The sequence below is a fragment of the Chrysemys picta genome, chromosome 6, assembly GCF_011386835.1.
Source record: "Chrysemys picta bellii isolate R12L10 chromosome 6, ASM1138683v2, whole genome shotgun sequence".
NCBI lineage: Eukaryota > Metazoa > Chordata > Testudines > Emydidae > Chrysemys > Chrysemys picta.
The window spans coordinates 106295401-106318251 of record NC_088796.1 but is presented as its reverse complement, the minus strand read 5'-3'; the positions used below and the strand labels follow the sequence as shown (position 1 = coordinate 106318251).

The window sequence follows — 22851 nt, the reverse complement described above, 5'->3', positions numbered from 1 at the left end:
CACCAATCCACATCAGTCACATTCCCAAAACATCATAATGCAGGAAGGGGATAAATAATGATATAGTTTCAAGCAAACATCTCCTGTGAATCTCCCAATATGTTTTGCCTTATGTGTACAGTAAATTTTAATATAATAAACTTCTGGGCACAGTGAATATATTTGTATCATATGCAGCACTGAGTATATTTTAAATATGTAAATAATATGCTTAGGCTGGGGGAGAGGGAAATCATGGCCTGATCTTAACAATATCACATACAATAACGTTTTTTTTTTCATATGCACTGGGACTTTCATAGACTAAACTATGAAACTAAAAATGCTTCCCGTCTCTGGGACCCGGGCAGGAGAGACTAGATCCTTCCTACAGGCTGGTTTAGGTGTCATTCTGGCAATACAGCACGGAGGATAAGAGTACCTTAAATGCAACCAAATACCTGCTGAAATGGAGCAGTGCAGTACTCTGCCATAGCCCCCTGCAGGAAGAAACTGACCGCTCTTGATGAGGGCAGTGAAGTGCAACAGTTTGAGAAGGTGCATCCAGATAGCCAAACCTGAAAGTCTGGGGACTCCCTTCAACAACATGAAAGCCTTTATTACTCCTTATAAAATAAAAGTATTATTTACTTTATTGGTCTATATGTAAAAATAAGCAAACAAAACAAAAACCTCATCCAAATCTACTTTCTAAGAGTAGTGGGGCATAGATATCTGGCTCATTCCAGTTAAATCTTCCCAAGACACATACATACACACACACACGTATAAGATCACATGGTGAAGCAAAGCATGACTCCAGTTTGTGAATGATCCAGGTCCTTAGTTTTAAAAACTAGATTATCCAAGTCTTTCAACAGACATACGGACACTTCCTTAAATGGAGGATATGCCAGCTAGTTTGCTTTAGGGTGTGCACTAGCAATAGAGCTGGTCACAAAATGGAATTTCTGTCCCACGAAAAATTCCAACATTTTGAAATTTGTTTTTCCAAATTGGGAAGTCAAAAAGTCAAAATTTACAGTGAAATGACCATTCAAAAACATTATTCAGAAACATTTAAATGATTATTTCAACCTTGTGAAAGTGAATTTAATCTAATATAATACAAAGTAGCAACAAAATTAAACAAAATGAGAAAGTTGAAACAATTTGTTGTGACACTTTTCATCTAAAATTTCTTAGAAATCTACATGGTCCAGTGGAACATTTTGATTTCCACAAAACTGCATTTTCTGACAGAAACCTTCCATCCAATTTTTTTTTTTTTTTGACCAACTGGAACTAGCAGCTCTGCATTTTAGTGAGTACTCAGAGTGCTGAGTACAAACTGGCTCAATTCTGGGGCACTCCTTTGGAAGTGGAGCAAATTGACTGTTAGCTTTTTGAGTGGTTATTGGTTTAAGCAACTGAATCGAGTTTTCTGAGTACTGACTGATACTCTTCTGGCTACACACTGAGCCTTAGGCTATATCCTGCTAACCACCTCCTTTTAAAAAACCCACTTATTTAAAAGGAAAATTATTCAGAATCCAGAAAAAACATGTTTAACCTAGATAGATTAATAATTTATATATTGTGGCATGAAAAAAGTCAGAGTAAAATCTCAGTTTCATAGGCTGGATGGATTTAAGTGTTTGATCTTTTCTTTTCTTCTTTGAGGCTTTCTAACGTCAGGACCAGCCTGCCCTCTCGCTCTCTCCCAGTCTGTGTTACTAGAGTCCTGCTTCTTTTTCTGCTGCAGTGTAGGTAGTGTTGAGGCTGTAGTTAACTAATCAAAAGTGAGCCACTCCCACTGTGAACTGAATGAGAAATGAGGTGGTGCTTGGCCTACAAAGAGAGGGAAGATGACAAGCACACTCTCCCATTACGTATGGAGCTCTGTTATGACTTTTCCATGTTTAAATAAAAGACACATTTTTGGTTTTCTCGTGCAATTGCATGCTCCGCTTCAAGTAGAATATTTGGCCCAAACAACTAGCCAATATTCAGGGTCTTTTGTGTTGTTTCTGTTAGAAGGTGAAATTTATGATAGAGTCAGGTATTTCTTAGTGTAATCCTATTTACTAAAAAATGCATACAAAGTCCTGTTTGCCAGAACACAGTAGAAAAAAACAAACAATGGGAGGCAGTTTCTTTTCTCACAGTTCCAACCTTCTTTTCAGTCAGCACTCTGCCCTGAAGGGGCCATGTTTCCAGTCCTATTCTTGCTGTCTGCTTGGCCATTTTTTTTTTTTTTTTGCTTCTCTCTGGCTACTTCTACTCACAGACACACACACATCCATCAAACAATACCCAGCAAAATCTCTCTATCCACATCACTGTTTCACACTTTCTGACCCACCTTGCAATTTGGACTGGTTTTTGGGTGGTGGCGCCTATGGGTTTAGCTATCTAACTCCAAAAAGGAGCTAAACTACTTCTGACCTTTATCTTGAATGAAGGGTGGCTATCATACCCACCAACTTCAATACAGTTTTATTCAACCACCTTCATAGCCATATGATGAAATACAAGTCCAATCTATTTATCCTGAGGGCAATCCCCTCTCCCCTCCCTGCACCTTCCAGGTGTAGCTTCCAGGTCTTAGTTCAATAGCTACCAGGACTTCTTCATTTCTGCTTCCAGGGCTTCATCTCTTGCTCAGCCTGCTAACTCTTCTGTTTTCCCAAATCTTTCTTCTCTCCTAGGCTTGTCAACTGCTCATTCTTGCTGGCTATACTACCTTCCAGTGCCTCTGCTGTTTGCTCTTCTTTCCTCTTCATATTTACATTATTTAAATAGAATAAAACACCTCCTTGAGTTCTGTGCCTCCTCCCTTCTATGATAGCTGGCTGACAAAGAACAGAGAGTAGTTTAGTTCTTTCACAAACCTGCCCAGAAAATTTCTGCTTGTTCCCAGAGGTCACCCTCCTTAGCAGGATTGCTGTGGAATACCTCTGTGGTGGATAGTGGCATATAGATAAGGACAGTGGCATATTAATAAGGACAACAAGAGGCCCAATTAGCTTCAGCATTCATGTTTCCAAGTTCTGCAATAACAAAACAAAAAGCAAGCAATTTTTCAAGCTGATCTAGAACTTCAACCTGATGGCAATGAATCAATGAATTCCTTGCAAGCAAGACTAACAGCAACAACAATATAAATTTCAACATTTTATTTTATTAATTTCTTGGGATATGTCGAGAGTTATTTTTTTTTATAAAAATCATTTGCATCTGGGAATTTCTACTTCATGGCCTGCAAATTAGGGGCAAATTGGTACAAATGCACAACCCTCCCAGAACCAACAGCAGCAAAATGTTTAAAAATAAAAACAAATTTGAATGTGTACTTGGAAAGAGATTACACGATCTTGTGAATCTGAACATGCTTAAAAGGATTTCTTCCTGAATAGAGCCCAATATAAATATAATCTGTTTATTTGCAATGCACAAAGTGTAAAGGGTGCATATGTGTGTACTCAAATGTACAGTGATGGGTTTGTTTGGCATCTGGAAAGTAAAAATGAGTTAAAAATGGAGTAGCACTAGGATAATATTACTATATGAAGTAGCAGGGAATGAAACCACTTCCCTTGGATGCTATTCACAATGGGTTATAATATCCTGATGACGTCCACACAGTAGGTATAAACAGGGTGATGACATCCAAACAGCAGGTATAACTTCTCTGTAAACACATCTTTGCAGTAGGTTTTTTGGATATGGTATTTCAAACATAGGTAGAAACTTTCACTTTTTTTTTTTTTTTTTTTTTTTAAAGCCCAGCACAGGAAATTATTTGAGGTGGTCAGGAGGGACTCCGATCTACCAAAAATGAACACTTACATCATTGTCAGTTGTTACTTTTAGCTTGGATTTAGAGCATGGAAAAGAGATTTGTATCCCTAGAAACATTAACAACAACAGACTATTTTAATTCTTCAAGAAAGACTTGCAGGAGGCAGCACCACATAGCCATATTGGTTTTAATACATACAATACCTGTGGCAGATGCCAACATGGCAAATTTTGGTCCCCCCATGGTTTTCTTACTATCTGAAATCTTGCCATTAAAAACATCCCCTGGCAAATCCTGAACTAACTGAACAGGAAAGGGACCCAAAAAAAGGGATATCTGCAAGTTGCTTGACTTAATGACAGTAGGCACCACAATTTTGAGGTGCCATTAGCAGACATGCCAAATCTACTGCTATTCCCTGCTGGCTGCTGTTTTTTGGCTCTTTCTACTGGTCAGATTTCCCAGCAAACCTATCAAGTACTTTTTCTGGTGCAAGCTCAGTGCAGGGGGATTTCATATGAAATCAGAGAATGATTTGTGTGTTTTAAAAACAGTCCGGCACTAAAATATTTTAAAGCAATATTCCAGTTCTGTGATTTCTCTCTCAGTTTAGACTATCCAGATCCAGAGACTGCAGGCTCTTTCACAGTGCACAGTCCTAAGAAAATACTGGGGTTTTTGTTTCTCTTTTTAACATCCACATTTTTCATATTTCCCACTTCAAGTGGAAAACATTAGCTATGAGAACTTTTGGGGGCTACACTGGACTTACTAAGTTTGTTCCCTGTGGGTCAAAGAATAAACCATCATTCTAATCACATAAATACAGAGATGTTGACATGGTCCTGATATTTCTCTATTTCTTTTTGAGTTATTTTTACCTTAACTAACCCAACATTTTTAAAAGTGGCCACTAATCTGGGGTGTCCTGATTTTCAGGTGCCCAACTTGAGATACCTTGGATGGATTTTTCAGAAGGACTGAGCACCCACAACTCCATTCAAAGTGCTCAACACTTCAGCTAATCAGGGCCCAGAAGTCTTAAGTTGTGCACCCAATAAACTAAGGCATCCTTGTCAGTGTCCACCTTTGAAAATTTGGGCCTAGGGACAATATCCTGAAACCCTTACTCACGTCAAATAGTACCTTACTCCAGTGAAGTAAATGGACTGTTTATGGAGGAAGGCACTACTCAGAGTGAGTAGAGGTATCAAAACTAAGTGAGTATGTTACAGGTAGTGCTAACAGGCATTCACTCACATCATTCCCCACTCTTTTAGAATTTGTCACCATGGTAAAGAGAATAGGAACAATTTTGGAAATATGGCAGGGTAATGTATGCAATGATCTCCCTACACTGGGGTCTGTTACAGTTTAACATTAAAATGGCAAAGCATTCTAATGGTTTTTGCCTGCATTTATGTAAATTTTCAACCTACTGTTTGTTTATTTTGGTTGGTTGGTTTTTTGTTCAAGGATATTGGTGGGTATCTAATAGTTAAATTCATTCAAATCAAAACTCTTGTCCCTCTTAGCAGGCCGTAGAGCAGATGTACATACATCCTATTCCTGTAAGCCAAACAGAGCACATAAAAATTTAATTGGGAGACCAAATATTTAGCACAGAAGTCTATGCTTGTCCATTGCTCCTTGACAATGCCATCATGGAATATGCATCTGCCTGTAACAGTGCTCTTAAATTTATCCCCAAATACTCCTGTATAGAGACAATCTTGCAATACTAATAGTTTCAAAGAGGTGTTATGATATGTGGAAATAAGCCAAATCAAAAATATACCTACTGTGAAGTGTGCTTGCAGGGGCCACTAAAATATTCTGCCTGCAGAAGGTGTTGCCTTATAGAAGCAAAGTCAATTACATCCATCCCCAGCTAATCAGCATGTCTGACACTACAGGTATCCAACCTAGAGATAAGTCCAACCCCTGACAAACCTAAACCAGAATCTCTCTGCAATGTGGGGGTTCTTTATATCTGGCGGTTTGGTTTGGGCCCATCTGTAACCAACCCTCAAAAGAGATCCCGAGGTTTGATTCGAGGCTGGGATGAAGATACAGTTTGACTCTAATCCAAATCATTTGGCCCATTCCAGGTTTGAGATACAAATTACTGAAAACACACTGTCCTGAATTCTGTACAACATAGAATGATTTAACCCTTTCTGAAAAAATACATCCCTAGAGATTAATCTAAGCCATAAAGCTTGTATGCAAAGCTAAACTCTCCCCTTGTTGGAGGTGGCTCACGCTGGGAGTTCCATTCGGGGCCCTATATCTAAAAAAATACAAACATAGAAACTGCTTCTTCCCTTGTCGGGCCCACTTTTTGTTATTTCACCTCAGAGTGCAGTGTGAAACATGGTCTCTTTTGGGGAGTGAGGATGGGAGTGGAGTGGGAGGGAGAGGAGGAAAATTTAATGCACCAGAAACACTCCAGAGGTATGTTGGGTTATAATTAATGGCATGAGGTTACAACTTGCAGCTGACATTGGTAACAGTAAAAGGTCAGCCTCCTGCTGCACTCTGAATTTACTATTTGGAAGATAGTCTGAAATAATCTCTCCCACACATACGTATACACACACAGACCCCTGGATTTTGCTGTCTAGCTGATAGCTGAAGCATTTTTTTTTCTTTATTTAACTGTTTTACCCTTTTCAAGTTTTAAACAACAAATTAATTTGATGCACTTCATCTCTTTGTGCCTCTTTTTCCCTTCTTTGCCCCCTCCCCATTCCTTATGTATTCTTTGTCTACCTTGTATATTTAAATTGTAAACTTTGGGGCAGGGACTCTCTTTTACTATGTGTATGTACCTTATTAGCACAACAGGGCCAGATCTCAGTTGGGGTCTCTAGATGCCACCATAATACAAATAAATAAATAAATAAATAAATAATGCTCAGCAATTGCCTTTTGACTGACAGCTAGGAGGGCAAAAAAAGGGAATGTTAGAATGAACGTATTTTTTCTTTTCTTTCTAATAAGTCGGATGTTCACTGTCAGGCTCCAGACAGCAATTTCAATGTCAAAGAGCTTCCCTAGAAGAACGGAAAGTGAGCATTCAGTTTCCATTCACAGTTATTAAAGTTTCCACAGCACAGCTATATACACTGACATATGACATTACTATTATTATGTCAGTTCCTGGAGCCCCCAACGAAAAACAGGGGTCATTATGCTAGATACATAAACATTAAGGGACAGCCCCTACACTAGAGTAAATAAATAAGACAAACAAAAGGTAGGAGAAAGTACATATTATGAGCTGTATTTAGAGATGGGGAACTCAAGCACTAAGAGACTGGGTGATTTACCCAAGGTCATACAGGGAATGTGAGGCAGGGCTGGGAACTGAACCAAGATATCCTGCAGATATCTCTACCTACTACTTTAACCACAATCTCCATTAGATGGAGTGAGCAGGACGTGGCTTCTGTGGTTGTTCCCTTATTTTGACAGCAGTTTTGCCACGAGCCTGGTGGTTTCACAGGCAGTTTTTACATACTTTGGATGGACATGGTGAATGCATGCCAAGTGTCACTATCTGCTTGAAATTCAGGACAAAGCCACAGTAATGGGAGCTTTTTATTGAGTTCAGTGCTACCAATTTTAATAGCAGATATCAAAATAATATGACATCCTTACAAGGGCACATGTAGTATGTCAGAAGCATCACCAGTAAAAGCAATATCTGGCTGATGGAGAGCTAACTGTTTTGCAACATGCTGTTGTGCTCTGCAACGTGGCTCATAAAACCTATGAGCCATGTACAGAGTGACCTGACTGAGGTTCCATTCAGCTTCAGTAAGTAACAGGATAATTAAAAACAATGTGTACTTGGAAAGATAACACTTTTTATCCAGGGTGTATTATAAGGGGCACTCCTATATTACATTAAATACTGCACACTTCAGCTACCTTCGTCTTTAATACAGAAGTATGGCTGAGAGAGACTACATGTCCCAAAATGCAATGGTTCTGGATGGAGCATCGCTTGCTAGAACCTGTAGTCTCTCTGGGCTTTATCTCCATATAAAAGATTCAGGTGACAACAGGTCAAATGACTAAGGATTGCCATTGTACAAAATAACTAGGTCCACTGACAATTAGGAGAACATTTCTCTTCCAAAATTATACAGTTTCAGGGAAGGGACACGCTCTAGTTCAGTTTATGTGCTGGATCATCAGAGATGAGCAGGCCTCATGTTTCAGGACAAAAGCTGATCATTAACTGGGAGCAGGAATATATTTCTCAAATTACACTACTCCATGATTTTGTTCACAATAAGTAATTTATGCTTCTACTGAGATAATTGGAAATTGTCTAAGACAAAAGACTGGTCTAGGTATGTCGCTTGTCTGATCCAGTTCAACATTTCTTACAATTCAGTTATAGAAACATTCTAATGATTTGTGAAAATGTACACCAATCCAGTCACTCGAAAAGTTACTTTAAAAAAAAGTGTGTGTTGGGACAATATCGGCTAGTGGTTAGAACAGAGGGCTTCTGAGGAATCACGAGTTCTACTTCTAATTAACCAAATAATAGGCGCCGACTCTGGGAAAAATTAGCGGGTGCGCCACACTCACCGGCAGCCAAGCTCCCCCCTCCTCGCCTCCTTCTCCTGCACTGAGCACACCGCATACCCGATCCTCCCCCTCCCTCACAGCACTTCCTGCCGCCCCGCCGCCTAACAGCTGTCTGACAGCACTTAGGACTTTCCGGGAGGGAGGGGGAGAAGTGGGGACGCAGCGCACTCAGGGGAGGGGGCAGAGAAGAGGCAGGACAGGGGCGGGCACTTGGGGAAAGGGGTGGAATGGGGGCAGGAAGGGGGCAGGGACTTTGGGGAAGGGGTGAAATGGGGGTGGGGCGAGGGCGGTGCAAGGGTGGGGCCAGGAGTGGAGGGGGTCGAGCACCCACTGGGAACAGGGGAAGTGAGCGCCTATGAACCAAAATGACCTGTAATATGATGTTGTGGGTAGGAACTGAGGATTTTTAAAAGGTATTTAAGCACCTAGACATGAAGATAGGCTCCCAATGAGACTTCCAGATATGTCTAGACACTTGACTCCCATTGGGTATCTAAAGATATTTAGGCACCTAAGCATCTTTAAAAATCTGGTCCTTAACCTCTCTGTGCCTCAGTTTCCTTCACCTGTAAAATAAGGCTATAATACTTCCCCATTTCACAAGTTTTCTATGTCTTAATTAGGTTAATACACAACAACACTCTCTTGCATGTCAGTTAAGGTTGCTCCATATAAAATATATCTAACCCAAAACTAACATAACACTGATTTTTTTTTAAAAAGGCTCCAGAGATGAGCTAATGTAATGCTGATTTTTAAACAAGACTCCAGAGGCAATTCTGGTAATTACATGTTAGTAAGCCTAGCTTCAATACTACGTAAATTAATTGAAATTATAGTAAAGAATAGAATTATCAGACACACAGATGAACATGCTAAGTTGGGAAGGAGTCAATATGGCTTTTGTAAAGGGAAATCATGCCTTATCAACCTATTAGAATTTTTTGAGGGGGTCAACAAACATTTGGACAAGGGTGATCCAGTGGATATAGTGTATCTGGACTTTCAGAAAGCCTTTGACAAGGTCCCTCACCAAAGTGGGCAGTATGCAAAGTAAACAGTCATGAGATAAGAGAGAAGGTCCTTTCATGGATCAGTAACTGGTTAAAAGACAGGAAACAAAGGATAGGAATAAATGGTTAGTTTTCACAGTGGAGATGTGTAAATAACGGAATCCCCAATGATTTGTACCGAGACTAGTGCTGTTCAACATATTCGTAAATGATCTGGAAAAAGGAGTAAACAGTGAGGTGGGAAGTTTGCAGATGATACAAAATTACTCAAGATAGTTAAGTCCAAAGGGATCTCACAAAACTGGGTGACTGGGCAACAAAATGGCAGATAAAATTAAATGTCCATAAATGCAAAGAAATGCGCATTGGAAAACAATCCCAATTAGACATACAAAATGATGTAACCTAAATTAGCTATTACCACTCAAGAACGAGATCTTGGAGTCATTGTGGATACAGACAACTAAGGGAATATATGATAGAGATCTACAAAATCATGAATGGTGTGGAGAAAGCAAACAGGGAGGTGTTATTTACCCCTTCACATAGCACAAGAACCTGGAGGAAATTAATAGGCAGCAGGTTTAAAAAAATCATAGCACAGTACTTCTTCACACAATTCAGTCAACCTGTGGAACTCCTTGCCATGAGATGCTGTAAAAGCCAAAAGTATAACTGGGTTCAAAGAAGTAATAGGTAAGTTTGTGAAGGATAGGTCCATTAATGGCTATTAGGCAAGATGGTCAGGGATGCAATCCCATGGTCTGGTTGTCCCTAAACCTATGACTGCCAGAAGCAGAGAACGGACAATAGGGGATGTCAATAAATTGCCCTGTTTTGTTCTTTTCCTCTAAAGCATTTGGTGCCAGCCACTGTTGGAGACAGGATACTGGGTCTGATACAATATGGCCATTCTTATGTTCTAAAAAACAAGGAGAGAAAAAGTTAAGGAGACCAATGCCATGTACCCTCTACTGTCCCCGTACATAGATACACATCTCATTGCTAGTTCCACCACAAGAAACACCAGAACACACCACAACTTTAATATTGCCCTAGTAGAGATACCAGCCATCTAGCACATCCTTCTCTAAATTCCACCCACTCCCCTCTACTACAAACAGACAAGAATTCTTCTTCCACACCCCGAGTCCCTTCTATACAGGTCTGTGAAACGAGGCATGCTCTGATTGGGGCAGGGCATGAGGGAAGGTTATCAGTCATTTTTTTCTTTTTGGTAATTAACCAAATGAAGAAACCCCAGAGGGCCAACCAAACTATGCACATTTTTTTCTGCAGTTTGTAGTTTAGGTTAAATAGCCCCCCCCCCAAATCACAGTACTTAGAATGTGGAATTTTGGGGGAGCTGAATTAAATTGAAATCTAATCAAGCAATTTTCTTGAAACTCCTCAGAAAACTCAAACTCAGAGATTATATGCTGAAAATTTGGGGCAGATAAACTATGCTTTTCATATATAATAAATTGTTTGAAATCTCACTTTAAGTGCAAATTAATTATGGTATTGCAACAGCTCCTCTATTATGTAAAAAGCATTGAGATTGTTGGCTGAAAGACATTGTACTAATGCAAAATGTTATCATGGTTAATGGCTTTGATCATATTTTAAGGATCTTTAGCTGATCCTGTAATGTACACTGATTTAAACGTTAATATTAGTCAGGGATTGAGTGTTGCAAAGGCAGTGCACAAAGGGCCTGATCCAAACGCTTCCCACTGGCTTTAATGGCTATGGATCAGGCCATAAGTTCCTGGTGGGGAAGTCCCCTTCACTGTACAGCTACTCCTCCACTGGCCAATTAAATGAGCAGCATTTAAAAAGATTCAAGTTCATCTCTTCAAATGGTGGTTTGCCACAGGGGGGTCTACATGGTAGGAACATAAAAAGGGGAAGGGGAAGTAAATGGATCTTGGAAGGCATAGGACTCTGCAAGGGGGAATACTATATCTGTAGACTGAAGTGTTTGACCAATGTAGTGGAAATCAAATATGGTACCAGTTCATTTATCCAAAGCATTTCACAGACAGCAAAAACATGTGAATACATTTCCCTGAAGGAGCAGGGAAATAAACCAGCAGGTTGGGTGACATGTCTGTGTTTTAGTGTTCTAGGGTTCAGTACATTGGGGTTATTACAGGAACAGTGTAATAGGTGTCACTAAACTATACCTTACCACAGCTGAGCCTTTCAAGACCTTGAATCCCACAACTTTCCCACCTCCTCCCCACTTTTTATTTTTAGTTCAGGGATATCATTTTTAAAAGCAGATTGAAAACTACAAGCACTACATCCACTGTGCTTCAGTTCTGTTCTAACTTAATTAGGACCTTGGAGTTAAGCAATGTGTCACACGTTCTGATAGTTGGCCATCCCTGTTTTTTCCCCCCAGTGTGGAAAGGCTAATTGTTTTGTTGAGGTAGTGTCATGTGCCAGAAGTGGCTGAGAAGGAGTCAGATAATTAACTAGGCTCCTGCTGAGAATGTAGACCTTTCCCCCTTTCAGTAAGGTTTTTTTCCCCCTCCAGAGCCATTATTAACTTTTACTTAACTGTAGTAAATTGCAGGGAGTGGACAACTTCAACTCTAACATGTGGAAAAGCAAAGAAAGAAAGAAAACTCCCCTGTGAAGAAGAATTCTTTTAAAAAGTTTTCATGTACCATAACAGAACATTAAAACTACATAGGGTCCCTCACAATGAAAACCTTGTGTTTTATTAAAAAGAAATCTTGCTCAAGGCATCCATTACTCATTTCCGGATTAAATGGCAAACCTTCAAGTTTTAAAGGACTAAGAGTCTTTCAGTTGAACTGTACCTGGGAGCTCTGATATTATAATATGGCACTTTTTGGATATCCTCTTGTGATTTTTGCAGGGTTTTTTTTTTTTTTTGGCTGTTTTCTATTCTTTGCACCAAATCCTTGGAGGAAAACAATAGAAGTGGAAGCTGGCCCTTAGTAAGATACTATTTTTCTCCTTGCTGCTGGGTATTGCCACCATATTTAAGTAAAAATCTGTCATGGAAGGTGGAGGCTGAAAAAACCTTTGCTGAAGGTAACTGGTGGAATAGCTGGGCAAAGAGAGACAAAGTTGCCTTGCACTCCCAGGTTTCCTCCTAAACCAAAAGTTTGAAATGAAAAATTATGACAGCCTTCAAAGTCAGTCTGCAAAGACATGTGGGAGACTCCAGGTAGCAAACAGTAAGCCTCATGCCAGTTTCTCATTTAGACTGTGGAACAAGCACCTGGTCTTCATTAACATCACTGCTATAGTTAATGTGTTGCAGGTGTGAAAGTGTGTGGCTGAAATCTGACAAAACACCTGTCTTTTGTGGCACCATTATATCTGTCTAGTGTGGGACATGACCCCCTCGGGTGTGCTTTATCCTGCCTTGAAAGCCACAGTAAGCATTGTCCTGTAATTACTAAATCAGAGTCATCATTGCTGGAAAAGAATTCTTTAACAAATTATGCCTAATTAGTCTGAAATTACCTTTAATTCCTGATGAAACCATAGGCTTAACTCTCTTCTATAACACCTTCCTTTTTATCTTTATGCAAATATGATTATACACTATCAGACTGGCACAACCAGCTGCAGCTAGTTCTCTGGTTATTAAATGGGAACTGGATGTGTGCCATTTATGATGATTTCTGGAATGCTGCATCAAAAAGTATCCAGTTTGTTCCCAGAGAACTCAATTTTTCCCTCCCACTCAAAGCAGGGATGCTTGGATCTGAGATTTTGGTTCAACCCATTATACAGAGACAAAACAGCAGGAAATTTTAGATCTAGATCTAATTTGTTTCAAAGTCTGAATGGTGTCTGGAACTGGAGTTTTGGTTTGGGTCCATATCTAGACTTACTGTCACAGGGAGCCAAACATACTCTACTAATTTTGCTTAATAAGTTACTTGGTGTATTAGATGCAAGTTTGTAAATGTCTCAAGTGGCCCAAGTTCCCACCTGTTTTATGCAACCAATTTTGGCCATCGTATGCCTGCCACAGAACTTGTTTTCATTAACCCTTTATGTACCAAACAGGGTTATGAAGGCAATGTATTCCCAGAACGTAATATGGAAAACTAATTGTGCAAGATATTTCCCCCTCGTGTCTACATGCACTAAGGGATCCTTCATTGAATGCACATTATATGTCCTATAGCACCGATAAGACTAACTCAGTGCAGAGACAGACTGGTATCCTCCCGGGAGATGAAGATATGGGTAAATTACTTTCTCACTCTGGATTCTCTTCCCCAAATATTCCTTTTTTCAGGTCTATGTTAGATGACAGTTATGAGGTAGAATATTGAAGAGATGATATTTCTTTTAATCTAGCAGCGTCCTATCATTTTAATAACTTGCATTCCCTACCCAAGTCCACAAATGCTGAGGTTGACTTTTTATTTTTATTCTTAGTATTTTATACAGCATACAAGCCCTTTGCCATGGGGATGGCCTATTACAGTAATGAAGAGGTTGACAGTTTGACTGCTCGTGTACATGGTAAGCATTTGGCAAAAAGGACTGTATTTTCTGTTTATAAAGCGTCCAGCAAGATAAGGTCCCAATCCTGACTGGGGCTTCTGAGTACTACTGTAATACAAATAATATCAGATATATCATTTTGAGGCACCACTGTTCCACTGGAACTCTGATGCGCAAGGGTAGTCCCTTGGCAGCTTTGCGGAATACAGCAGCAAAGCCATTACAATAAGGACTGGCCACTAGGCCTAGACTTACTGTTATTTCATTGTTCATTATTTAATTTTTTTGAAAGATATTAGCTTTTACATGGCTCTTTGCAATACACACTGAACTCACTCTAGCAATTTTATTTATGGAGTTTCTTTTTTCCACCATGAGATACAGTAAACCAATAAACCATAAATCAGATTTCAGAGTCTTCTTAATGAAAACACTCCCTTCTCATTTAATGCCTCCAATGCAGGATCACATTCCCTTTTTGTGTAGCAGAAAATGTCTGGTAGTTAAAGTCAAATACACTGATTCCTAAGCCACCATAATCATCATATCTAACCTGCCACCTAGATGACTTGACAGTTTCTCACTAATTAAAGGATGTTGTTAGAGAGAATGAAAGTTCATTGTACTCTGCCTAACCAGAATTAGAGAGAGAAAGGAAATGAGGTTTTCAGGGGCCTCAATCTTTTTATATAGCCCCAATGATGAGCACATCACTGAGCAAAGAACACACTTCCCCATTCCTTTTATTGCACCTTACAGCACTTCCTTTCACATAAGTCTGGTTGAAGAACCATTACTCCTTTGCCAAGCAGCAGCAGCAGAATTCAGGCACTTGCAAGTCAGTTTCCAGTTTGGAGCAGAAATCAATGGTGAGGAGCCAACATTTTCTTAGTGTAATATGTTTATTTACAAAGTGTACAGCAGTCCTGTTTCCTGGATCTGAATGGGAACAGAGTGCACATAGAAAACGGACTCTTACAGAAACTTTAGGTAAGGCACCTTAGCCTTGTGACTTTCTCTCAATCTCTCTCCAGGGCTTCACACAAGTCTAATCACTTAAACTCTGTGCCACCATCCTTTCTTCCCTCAATTCCTGAACTTTTTTACCTCAGAAATGCTTAGTCCAAGGCTATTTGTAGAGACCATCTGGCCTAGAAAAGTGAGTTGAGACCTTCTGTTCTGTCACACAAGGATGTGACCTTCTGTTCTGTCACACAAAGAAAGCTCAAAAGGGTTTAAAGGCCCAATCAGAGAAAAGTACTTTAACCATCACAATACCCTGAATGAGTCTCTGGGTTTAAGTATCAGAGGGGTAGCCGTGTTAGTCTGAATCTGTAAAAAGCAACAGAGGGTCCTGTGGCACCTTTGAGACTAACAGAAGTACTGGGAGCATAAGCTTTCGTGGGTAAGAACCTCACTTCTTCAGATGCAAGACTTGCATCTGAAGAAGTGAGGTTCTTACCCACGAAAGCTTATGCTCCCAGTACTTCTGTTAGTCTCAAAGGTGCCACAGGACCCTCTGTTGCTTCTCTGGGTTTAGTTACTGCATGGCATCTTTAGCTTTTTCTATGGAGGGTTTTGTTCTGGGTGCTTATACAGTACTGGCCACTGACATGAAAGCCACTAGCACCTTTTCCCCACAACAGAACTATCCATCACCCATTCAGAAATAAGCAAGTACTGACCAAGATTTATGGATAGACCAACTGACTCCAAAAACACAATTGCCTCTGACCCCCGACCACCTGCCCAACAATTTGCCCATATCTAAAACCCAGTTCAAAGAAAATGTTTTCACTTCAGGTTTCCAACCTAGAATCAGAAGTCCTAACACACCACAAGGAAGACTACTCTCATACTTCCAGACATCACTAGGAACAGAAATGCTACGAATCCTATGAGAAAGCTTTTCTGAATCCAACTTCAGCTCTATTGGATGCTTATGCATGTCCAAAATCTGTTCCTTGTAAAGTTCACCTATCTCTAGAAGGAATGTTCTTTCTGGACTGGCAGAGCATGCTTGTCTCAATTCATGTATCTTGCAATTTGTTCAAAATCCTGCTGCTAATAGCACTGGCCTTTTCTTACCTATGCGGTATTAGTCCTAACCAAGGCATGCCCCAGTTTTGTTTTCCAGTAATGCCAAAAAGTTCTAAACCTGGACAGTGGTTCTTTCACAAGGTTGAATAGTGCAGCCTGGCTGGCAAGTGTGATGCCATTTTCCTCCAGCAAAGAGTTGGTGGGACTTCTGGAAATTAACTCATATTACATTTCTCCGAACACACACAACTAGCTTTAAAGTGCCCCTGGTCATGTAGGGTACTTAGAGATTCCAGTTATTTTGGCCAGGTTAGCATTCAGGCCCAAATATCTGTTAACCTATGGACATCCATGAAATTTGAGAAAGAACAGAGCTTTGAGGACTAAGCTCATCTCTAATTCTGTCCTACCAATCTGTGCCCTTTCTTTCGAGTCTTCCTCTTAATCCTGGAATGTTTTCTGGTTCTCCCGTAACAGCAACCATTACAAATGTGATAAATGAGAGGTAAAACATGGTTTCTTTCCAAAACCATGCCCATGGTACTAAAATAACTCAGGACCCTGCTCTGTTGTCCCAGGTTTTAATTTTCTATGGTGTTCTTTCTTTCTCTCTCTCTCTCCCTGGTAATCCCAAATTAGTCCTGATTGACCTCTTCCCGAACACTATAATAAATGCCTAATGTTACTGACTTTTCTCTGATGACCGCAAGCATGACAACCTGCCATATCTATTTAAGTATCCATTGTGTATTATAGTCAGAACTTGAATACGAACATATCCAGATAATAGCAAAGCAATTGATTCTGGTTATAGTATAATGGATGGGCTTTTGAATAATTCATTTATTAAGTAGATGAAGATAGCTTAGAAACATGTCAATGAAATGCATATTATCCTAAGGCAGAAACAATTGACTTGAACAGCCCAGTGCACCGTAGCAATCACAGGACTTCCAGGCAATGTGGACAAATGCAAGAAAAAAATTCGAGAGATTATGAATAAAATATAGTAATTTGTTCTGCCATAGTTTTAAACAATGAAATTATCTTTCTTTCCAGTTGTAAGAGGGAAGTTGTGGGTAGGAGGGTATGGGGATATGTGGGGTATAGCTAAGGATGCTACCAAGATTCTTGCATTCTCACTCTGAAAAAGTAATTATTAAGTACTGATTATTAGATCTGAATGGTAATCAGTCGTCCACAGAACTATTGCAGGGACCATGCAGTTATGAACTAGTAAATGTAAGAGAGTTTATATGATTCTGTTCTCTGGATTCTGTACCTTTAAATGTATTCAGGCTGCCTGTCAGTCTAGGTGGCACTGCTGTCATCCAGTTCAAGATGTCTATTAGCATGTGTAACACATTGTTCTCTCCTTTGAATTGTATTTGTTCTTCCTTTGTTTCTTGTTTTCCTTTATGTGAAGCAAACATCATCTGGATTGAAAGTTCATGTTTTGGTTTTGGGGGGCCATAATAATTTTGTTTGAAAACCCCTTGGTTCCTTTAACAACCCGAAATACTACACTGGTAATTGGGATGCAAGAAGTTATGTTGACTTCAAAGCGAGCAGTGGCATTTTAATCAGAGTAAATTTACTTTCAACCCAATTATGTTTGCTGCTAATTTGACACCAAGGCTCTTCCATCTTCTGGATGAGGGATCCATGTGGGGACAACTTTTCAGCACACATCCCAGCAGCTCCAACAGGACTATGATAGAGTGGTGAATCCATTTCATTGAACAGTATACCAGGCAAAGTGAAGAACTGGGCAGAATTTTCATAAGTGTCCTTAATTAATGACTGGATGAGACCCAATTCTATTATATTAGAGACAAGAGTTCTATTCTTAGATCTGCCTGCAGTGACCTTGTCCAATCTATCTGGTGTTTTACCTGTATAAAGAGTGAATGCTCATTGTCTCCCCTAAGATAGGAGGTCTGAGGACTTGGTTGACAAAAGTTGTGAGGTGTTGAAATGCTAAAAATAGTTAGAAGAAGACTGGGCTCTTGGCTTGTAGCTCAGTGCACCTTCCCCTAGGCTACAAGTTATTAACACACACAAGTTGTGTGACACTCGACAAGTCTTTTCTCCTGACAGCAGCCGAGTTCTTAGCTGCCCCTGCCAGGAGAAGGCAGGCTCAGAAGAAAGAAAAAAAATATCAAAAAATTGCACTTTTGAATATTAGCTCTTTTATAATAAAACATTTATATTGTTATCGGTTTGATCAGCTTTCCTTAATCGCTCCTATCAATACTAAAGTGGCTCTGCAGTAGTTGTTAATCACTGGTTTAGGATGCTATGTGAACATATACACACATGCACATACATACACAGTGTAAATATATGTGTGTGTGAATGCACGTATATTACACACCCACCCACCCACACAGATACTGAGCTACGAAGCTATGGTATAACCATTGTCTACTGACTAAAGGTGAAAACACCATCTACCTCCCCTATCTTATACTTCCCAACACATTCATTTCACTTTTCTGTGGTTCCAGGAACTACCTGTGCCAATAACAGCTGAATAACTAGAGTTCCAATTAGTTGGAACCTCCTGCTTGAGCTGATGTTTGGCAGGTTGTTTTCATGCTCCAGCTGAGTCAGGAAGATTTTCCAGACAGCTTTTATACAAAATAAACAGTCCAGAGATTCTCAGCAGAGCACCCGGATGCAGTTCCAATATTTTCCTGTTTTAGGGTAAAAGGGTCTGCTGCAGGATTCATTTCTTTTCTTTCCTATGTGTCTGTCCCAGGTTCAAAGGCCCTGTGTCTTGCCCTCACTCCAGAGCCTGTCAGCCAACAAAAAAATAAAAATTATAAAAGTCCAGCCAAGTATTCTGCTTTCCCAGAACTCCAGCCTTGGAATGAGGGGCTGAGCTCTGCATACTAGCCAAGGTAAGGTAGATAAATTTAGCCACCATCTACAACTTCACATGTTGGCACTCGGCACCGTTGTCTGACACCAGCAACCCAAGTGTGAAGTATTGGTAAACCACATGCCAAGTTGTTACTGCAGCTCCTTCAGCACAATAGTTTAATTGCATTGTGGTCTTTCTCAAAGCCTTTAATGCAAAGTGCCATGGATGCTTCCCTTTACTATGTGGTTTGGAGCTAGGCAGAGGGTGGAATAGAAAACTGCCCAGAGCACTGTGACAGATGTGTAATTAAGGAATAAGGCATGATAGGGCATGTATTATACTAGGTTACTGTCCACACCTTGGGTGTCACAGCTCAGGCAGTTTCAACAGTCTGAGATGTGAAACTCTCTTAAAGAGACAGGCACTAATTCTCTGTCTTCTTTCTAATACACAATTATTAGATACGGGATGGTTAATATAATTCTTAACATTTTGATTTTCTGGGGTTAACCCTTAGAGAGTCCCATCCTCAGAATTCTAAGGTGAAACATTACCTTTTTACTCCTCTTCCATCTCACTGCTCTTCTACCTGTTCCCGCCCTTCCTCTCAGATGTAGAAGAACCTCCCATTGCCAAGATGCCCTCATCTCTCCAACTAGTGTCTTCAGCTCAGAGCTACTCTGACTGAAATGCTGATTCTGTCGGCTGCTTTCTGGCCTTTAAGAGGCAGTGTTGTCAAGTGGCTTTTGCACTGGGCTGGGGCTCAGAAGCTCTGTATTCTGTTCCTTACTCTGCCACTGGCCTGCTGGGTGATTCTGGGCAAGCCACTTTCCTTCTCTGTGCCTCAGTTTTCCCATCTGTAAAATGGGGATAGTGATACATCTGTAGATCTCAATGGAAAATAAGAGCTTGGTATTATTACTATGAGACTGAACAGATGAGTGGGACATGACAGATTGTACACAGCCAGAGGGCAAGCTCCTTGCGGTATGGGAGCAGGACAAGCCAACTCCTCCCAAAACTGCACTCTTAGGCCACAATCTCTTTCCTCTTGCCACCCAGCCCTCTAACAGTCTCAGCAAGTCCTTGGAAACTAGCGATAGCTGGTTACACTAGTATCCTAAGTGTTAAAGTTCATTGTTAGGAGGAGGGAAATAGAAAAAAAATGTATCAAGAACTTCTATTCTAATGATTTGAGTTTTCATATTATCAGCCTTCAGCACTGAGCATGGAGGTAGGTGTTGCTTTGATTAGTTTCTTAACCCTCTGCTTACATTTATGATATAGTGTAGGAATATGGGAGGGTTGGTAGTTTTTATTTTTATGACCGATGGTTAACCTCATAAAAATAAGACTGAAAATATCATAATGCCACTATATAAATCCATGGTGGCATCCACATCTTGAATACTGTGCTGGGTGTCCAGTTCTGTTCACTCCATCTCTAAAAGGGTATATTGGAACTAGAAAAGATACAGAAAAGGGCAATAAAGATGATCAAGGGTATGGAATGGCTTCCATACAAGTTCAGACTAAAAAGATTCGGCCTGTTCAGCTTATAAAAGACATGATTAAGGGGTGATATGATAGAGGTCTATAAAATCACAACTGGTATGGAAAAAATGAATAGAGAAGTATTATTTACCCTTTCCAGCAATACAAAAACAGGGGCCACCTGATGAAATTAACAGGCAGCTGGCTTAATAGAAACAAGAGGAAATACTTTTTCACACAAGGCACAATTAATCTGTGGAACTCATTACAATGGGATGTTGTGATGGCCAAAAGTATAACTGGGTTCAGAAAAGAATTAGATAAGTTCATGGAAGATAGATCCATCAACAGCTATTAGCCAAGATGGTCAGGGACACACTCCCATGCTTGGGGTGACCCTAAACTCTGACTGCCAGAAGCTGAAAGGCAAAGATTGGGTGGATTTCTCCAAAATGGCCCTGTTCTGTACAATCCCCTGACACTCTGATACTGGCCAGTGTTGGAGACAGGATACTGAGTTAGATATACTATTGGACCAGAGCAGTTCTTATGTTCTTAAACCACAAGTGGCAGATCAAAGCTACAAGCAGTTTATCTCACATCATCCCTAAAGAATGAAAATCAAAGTATATTCCATTGTTCTCTGTCACTTGAGAGAGCTGTGTCCTGCTTGAGGGATGACCAGATGAAATTCAATGTTGAAAAGTGCAAAGTAATGCATACTGGAAAAATAACCCTAACTATACATACAAAATGATGGGGTCTATGTTAACTCTTACCACTCAAGAAAGATCTTAGGAGGCATCATGGATAGATCTCTGAAAACACCTGCTCAATGTGCTCCTTCAACCAAAAAAGCTAACAGAATTTTAGGAACCATTAGCAAAGGGCTAGATTACAAAACAGAAAATATCATAATGCTGCTATATTAATCCATAGTATGTCCTCACCTTGAATACTGTGTGCAGTTCTGGTCACCCCATTTCAAAAGAGATATTAGAATTGGAAAAGTTTCAGAGAAGGACAATGAAGACGATTGGGGTACAGAACAGTTTCCATACAATGAGAGATTAAAAAGACTTGGACTGTTCGGCTTAATAAAGGGACGACTGAGGGGGGATATGATAGAGGTCTTTAAAATCATGAATGGAGTGGAGAAAGTGAAATGACACTTTCTTAAACATGAGAACCAGAGGTCACCCAATGAAACTAATAGGCAGCAAGTTAAAACAAACATAAGGAAGTACTTCTTCACACAATTCACAGTCAACCTGTGGAACTCATTGGTCATGGGATGTTGTGACGGTCAAAAGTATAACTGGGTTAAAAAAAAAGGTATTAGATAAGTTCATGGAGGTCAATCAATGGCTATTAGCCAAGATGGTCAGAGATGCAACCGGATGCTCCAGGTGTCCCTAATCTTCCAACTGCCAGAAACATCTAGCACTGGTCACCATTGGAGACCAAGAGTATGTCTTCACTAGCAATGTTAAAGCGCTGTAAAAACCCCACCCCCAGGAGGGAAGTAGCTACTAGCGCTGATGCACTGTCTACACTGGCATTTTACAGAGCTGAAACTTGCAGCACTCAGGGGAGGGGTGGGAGGTTTTCATATCCCTGAGCGAGGAAGTTGCAGCGCTGTAAAGTGGTGGTGTAGACATGGCCCAAACAGTGGGCTAGTTGGAGAATTGGTCTGACCCAGCATGGCCATTTTTATGACAGCATAACAGTCATCATAGATAACTCCTTGTGGATATACGGTGCTTATAATTAGTTGTGTTGTGCATATTTAGATAAATTTTCTACTAGTATCAATTAAATATATAGCGCTTGTATGTAGGAGATATAATGGAAAGCAGAATTGTGCTCCTGTATACCACTGTATATCTGGAGTAACTATTGACTTACAGTCAGATTCTGACTTTATTACTCATGTTGACATCTGCGCATATAGTCCCTTACTGCACATACAGTCCCATTGATTTTAATGGGACCGGCCACAGAGTAAGGTACTGAGCAAAATGGGTAAGGTTGATCAAACACATGCCCTAGAATGAAATAGCTAGATTTACATTGGTTTGTCTGAAAGGGAAAGTAGCCCACAGCATAAGTCTAAGATCTAGCCACCCAAAAAAGGCAGATAATATGCCATACATGTAGGTGTCATGTCTGTAATTCGTTTTAAAAAAATAATAAAAATGAAAAAAAATCATTTTAGCATAAGCACAAATGAATAGTTCCTTCATTAAAATATTTTTGTTTTAATTTATTTATATTTTAAATACCACAGGCTCAAGAAGCCCGACAAATCCTGTTTCTCATGAGAGGAGAGAGCAAACCTATTTGCCTGACTTATTTGGGAGAAGCAAGGTTAGTGAAAACAGCCCATCATTTCCCCTGGATATTCATTTCAGAGGCAGCTGAATGAATATTTATCAGTTTCAAAGGCTCTGTGGAGTCACATTAATACAGACTTTATTAAACTTTTCTGATGCTGTTGTAAATGTATGGATATGAATGAGAGTAAAATG

General features: G+C 40.0%; 1 long non-coding RNA gene across 1 annotated transcript in view; it reads right to left on the bottom strand.

Moving 5' to 3' along the window:
* Positions 1–1232: 1232 nt before the first annotated feature.
* Positions 1233–22851, bottom strand: part of LOC135972251 (uncharacterized) — an 86360-nt gene continuing 64741 nt past the window's right edge. The window contains exons 2-3 of the long non-coding RNA XR_010588664.1: positions 2938–3032; positions 1233–2834 (exon numbers count right to left, since the gene is read on the bottom strand). This is a non-coding gene — a long non-coding RNA (uncharacterized LOC135972251). The remainder of the gene's footprint in view (positions 2835–2937; positions 3033–22851) is intronic.